Source organism: Medicago sativa, chromosome 2 (assembly GCF_051527215.1).
Source record: "Medicago sativa cultivar Bolivia chromosome 2, Bolivia_mono, whole genome shotgun sequence".
Lineage (NCBI taxonomy): Eukaryota > Viridiplantae > Streptophyta > Magnoliopsida > Fabales > Fabaceae > Medicago > Medicago sativa.
This window is the reverse complement of record NC_140750.1, coordinates 18,274,109-18,279,631: the sequence shown is the minus strand read 5'-3', so window position 1 is coordinate 18,279,631 and position 5,523 is coordinate 18,274,109. Positions and strand designations below refer to the sequence as shown.

The 5,523-nt window shown below is 29.5% G+C and overlaps 1 long non-coding RNA gene across 1 annotated transcript; it reads right to left on the bottom strand.

Annotated features, from left to right (window-relative positions):
- Positions 1 to 735: 735 nt before the first annotated feature.
- On the bottom strand, positions 736 to 3,829 carry LOC146945162 (uncharacterized). The gene is made up of 4 exons (XR_015026260.1): positions 3,306 to 3,829; positions 3,038 to 3,140; positions 2,258 to 2,453; positions 736 to 935 (listed from the first exon to the last, which is right to left on the bottom strand). It is a non-coding gene; the product is annotated as an uncharacterized LOC146945162 (long non-coding RNA).
- Positions 3,830 to 5,523: the final 1,694 nt, after the last annotated feature.

Below are 5,523 nucleotides of genomic sequence, written 5' to 3'. Positions count from 1 at the left end.
TTTCCCTCATCAATGGAACTCTATTCAGTTCATTAAAAAACAATGACATATTGAAAGTGCCCATCCCACTTTTACTAAAAAAAAATAAAAAATTCAGGAGAAAAACAGGTATATTTTAATTTTATTTTTTAGGAAAAAGAATGGTTTGCATGGTATAATATGAGTTAGAGTGTCCGTTGTACTCTCTTTTATTATGTATTATTTTTCATATTAAAACTCAAAACCTTTTTGTACCAAAAAAAAAAACTCAAAACCTTTAAATATCCAATTTTATTCATTTTACTTCTGATAAAATATATTTTTTTAATTTTGATTTAATGCACATAGGATTCTAGAAATAATTTTTTTTAATGATTTCTATAATAAAAAAATTCATAATAAAAACACTAAAAATTTCAATTCTTGTAAATAAAAAACTATAATAATCATTTATAAGTATAATAGAAATTTCTACAACTAATTAATTAGCTTATCTTTAACTTTCATTTAAAATTTAAGGGTGACAATTGTTTTTCTGTTAAATTTTAAATTAGCAACCACATAATATCAAATAAGTTATTTTTCCCAATTTTTTTATCAGTATGAAGTTCATATTTTGATAGATTCTCATGATTACCAAGAACTTGCTTGGTTTGATTTATTTTTTATTTGAAAGATGGTTTAATGATCTATTGTTTACCAAGAATAGTAGAAACATGTAACACCCATACTAGAAATTACCTAGGATATCTAGTATGCTCGTTAAACTTGGCATTGGATACATTAAAATTACAATAATAAAATTTCTTCTGAACATATCATAAAACTACTTGTCTATACATTTAAAATAGTACCACTGACGTGTACAACATACATGCAATGACAAGTAAATATAATTGTCCAGCTTCTTCTTCTACTTCATCACGAACTGCCCTGCTTGCGATCCACCTGTGTCTCTGAAATAAAATAAAAGGGATTGGGGTGAGACGGGATGTCTCAGTGAGTTCCACCTATCCTAGGCTGTAGGCAATCTCAGGGAACCTAGGATCGCCATTTGTCTCTAAACTCAACCATTTTGGGTTTATGCAGTTTTATCATGCATAACTGAGCGATCGGGGGATAACTAGGATCGCTATCTAAAAGACTGATATAATCCTGATACTAATACTCAACTCATAATCATAATTATAATCATAATGTCTGTCATATTATGTTAGAAATGTTAGCGTTGAACAAACAATATTATCTGAGTTGATTTTACGGAATAAACCCAGGTGGAGTAACCCCGGAATTTATTCCACTCTGACCGGTATATATATAAATATTTCCAACTGGCGGGAACCCAACTGACGGGGATACCGGACTCCTCTGATTATTGTGGGGTCATCCTCGCGGATAGTGCCCGTTCCAACTGGCGGGAACCTTTCGTATCCTACTGGCGGGATAGCGAAAGCCACAATTTAAACATGTTTTAATATTATAACTTGATCTGATTCTCTGATAACTGAGTCAATCCTCAACTCCACTACTGACGGGGAGATAGAGAGGAATAACTTATCTTAACTAATTTTCTTTTAATGAAAACATCCTGAAACTGATAATAAAGACGTAGTAATTCCATCTTTATTCTGAAATTATTTCTGATACTAACCTATTCAGGTTCTAGGCATATCGTTGTCATATGCCATTTCTAAAAGGTTATAAAATTTTCCCCATATCCTGATAAATTAAATTCGACTAATTAAGCCGAACTTCCATACTTAGAATTCTCTACTTTCCAATGATTGGAAATTTACCCATGAATAATTTGTTCAATAGCTATTTTACTCTAAACATTACTTTACACAAATAAATATACACTATGGTAGTGTATGATTAGAGGATATGCATAATACAATTTCGGCTACATATTCGGCAATAATGAGAATTTGAGTCTTAGCTAAGTCAAACCATTATATTACCTTAAAAGTATAATTTATATTAGCTAAGAGTCGAAATAAAGTAATAAAATCAAACAATTCTCACTTTACGTAACGTTAGCCGAAATTGCATATTTATTCATTCTCACGTAAAACTTATCATAATATTTTTCCTCTAACTTCTACATTACCATAATCATATTTATCAACATAAAAGTTATTTTAGAGTACTCTAGCAAGGGTATAAATCTTAATCATATTGTCACTAAATTATGTACTAATGTACTAAATCATATTCTATTATTCTAAAGGCATAATTTAACTACCCAAAGGGAAGTTTTCTAACTAAAGGAACTCACCGTGAATCATTTCTGCAAATTGCAAGCAGCTTATCCCAAAATCTGCAGCTCTGCTATCTCCAAAACTCTATAATCACTTTCCCAAAATAGCTTATGCCTTAGCTTATAGGTCTTGCCCCTTCTGAAACAATTCAAACCACTCGTGACATAGCCTTACTTCATCAACCAGCTTACACAAAAATTTTCATTTCAGTCCCTGCACCAGAAGTTTGCCGTTTGGCTATTTAAGCACTTCTAAAACAGCTTAATTATCATTTAAGCACTTTTAACATCACTAAACCATCTTATCATTTTTCCATTACTCATATGTCAATTAAACATATCTCTCATAAGCTGTTCTTCAGAAAATAATACTTGAAACAACTTAACTTTCAACTTAAGCTATTCTTCAACGGCTTAACTAGCAACTTATAACTTCTATCACATAAATTTCGACCCAACCTTTAACACAGAAGTTCCAACATGTATTATTAGCCCTATGAACCACTTATACAGTAGTTTGAACTCACAACTTAGTCATTTAAGGCATTTTGATCAAAACAGCTTAACTGACAGCTTATTCCTTCTAAACCATTCATTTTCTGTTCAAATTTTCCAGAATCAAAACATACATGTATACACAACTCATATCCCATTTCCACAGCAATCCTAACATGCTAACTTCAAAAATCAATTATGGAAGTTTTTGGGACAACTTGTGGCTTTTAGCTTTTAGCTTCTAGTTTCTAGCTTTTCATGCCAAACAACAACAACAATACCAATTCTACTAACAGCCCTTACCTCAAACTTATTGCCAAGCCAAAACCCTAGCTTTTGTGTCTTGCTCCAACATGCTCAAACTTGCCTCTTATGCTCAAAACACCACATAAAGCTTCAATTGTCTCTACAAAGTCACCAATTCAACTCTTAGTTTTTTTTTTTTTATCATTTCTTCATACCATATTTCTAAATTCCATTACCACACATAATCCTCTTCCAATTACACATAAAACACATATCAAAGTTTGGATTAAATAAATTCCCATGAAAAGGTGATTATGCCACTTACCTTGTGATCAATTCATTCTTTGGTGCTCTTATGCAAACTCATAAGCTAATTCCCATGAAGCTTGAATGAAAATGAAGGTTATGGAGGAAGAAAGAGGAGGGGCGGTTTTGAGTGTTTAAGGAGGGAGGATGGATCTTGAAACTTAATTCTTGCTAAACACTCCACATGACACTCCTTGAATCATGTTCTTGATTATTTCATAGTAATTTTAGTGAAGAATTGAGAGGTTGACATGGTGGTAGTGTGGACCGATATTTTTGGAGTGAGAAGGAGGAAAGTTTTGTGCTTTGGTGAGTAGAATGATGTAGAAGAATGAAGAAAATGATAGAAAATATGTCTTGGTCCATTTTCAAATATCTAGGATGGCAAAATTACTAAAATGCCCCATTAATTTGTAACCATATAATTCTTCAAGTTCATTGGAATAATGTGTGAGATATTTACCGATTGACGTCGCATTTTTCAATAAATAATTAACCCTTCAGAAATTATTACCGTTCTGACATGTAACTGATACGACAATTTATTTAAAATTACGCGGGATATTACAAAACATGTATTGAAGATTCGGATGAGGGTCAAGAGTAAACACAACTAAGAGGATGAGACATACCTATTTATTATTGCTTGATTTAAAATATTCCTTGAATTTGTTTTTTGTGATTGACTTGATTGAAGCATTTCAAATTTCTACAATTTGTTTACCTTTAATACAATTAATTCATGGGTTTTATTTTTTTAAAAATAAAAGAGGATTTTTTTTTATGATGGTTTAAAAGTCATTTAAAGTTGATTGACTATGGAAAACGGAAAACTTGTTTTATATTCTCAAATGATTTAAAGAACTCAGTGAATTTCTTTTTTAAGATAGCCCTGATTGTAGCATTTCAAAGTTTCAACAAATCATTTATAATTAATACAATTAAAGTATGTGTTTAATTTTTGAAAGAACAAAATAGGATTTTTTTATGCTTATTTAAAGGTTATTTAGAGGTACTTTCTAACAATTTTTTATGTCGTATTCACGCGGAAGTCACGATCCCTTGCTATAAGCATACACAACAACTAATAACAATCACTTGAACTATTTTATTTCTCCCAAGTCTTTGGAATCAAATGTCGTGAAACAAAGAAAAAAAAGATACCCTATTTAGAAAGTTTGTACCAAATTAATTTCTTTCAAAATATTACAATGTTTATTTCAAATATTACAATGCGATCACTTATTTAGAAAGTTTATACCAAATTAATTACATTCAAAATATTGTTGATCCTTAGAGATATTTGTCTTAATTAAAAAATAATAATGTCTCGAATTTTCATAATTTATAAACATAAAATATAAACTCCTTAATTATTTGGTCAAAGGTTTATTTCATGGCACTACAAAAAAAAAAGTTTTATTTCATGGCATTCTTAAATTTTTCTCGAAAAAAGAGTTTTCTCTTTACTCTTTTGTGAAAATGACTAAATGAGCTGTAACTATATAAATCAATTAATATTTTTTTATTATTTTTATTAATTACCATTTACATTACAACATATATGGTGTTGTGATGGATAAATTAAATATGTCAATTAAGATTATTACTTCCCTCAACAAAAAAAAAAAAAAAAATCATAACAAATTAAATACTAAAATTTGTAAGCAATAAACGAATATACAATTTACCGAAGAAAAGAGGACATGAGATTGTTTGTTTGGAATTGAAACTTGGGTGTTGCCGTTTGATAATGTGTGTGCATGATGTTTATTTTTTATTTTGACTAAACCGACTTTAAAAAATGGAGAAAATGATAAACTCCATTATAAACTAATTGTAGTAAAAAGCATTAAAATGATGATTAATTTATTAACTAATTTCATCAAAATAATACTCATTTGTTCCATTTTTCATTCTGATTACATATAAATTATAACAAAAAATTATACAATTCTTCTTTGTATAAGAGACATAAAAAGTGACTCATCATAGTAGAAAATTTATCTAGATTCTTTTCTAATAAGAACGACTAAAATTCTTCTTTGTATATTATTAAAATGATTTTGGTATTTATATGTACTCGATGTGGATTTGATTTGGATTTACTTATGACTACAAGTGGTAGATTTTTAATTGAGTTTTGATGATACATATTTTGATCCGATATGTTGAAAAATATGGTTTGTGAGACGTTTTGAGAAATTGTTTTGAAAATTATGGTTTTAGTGACGACG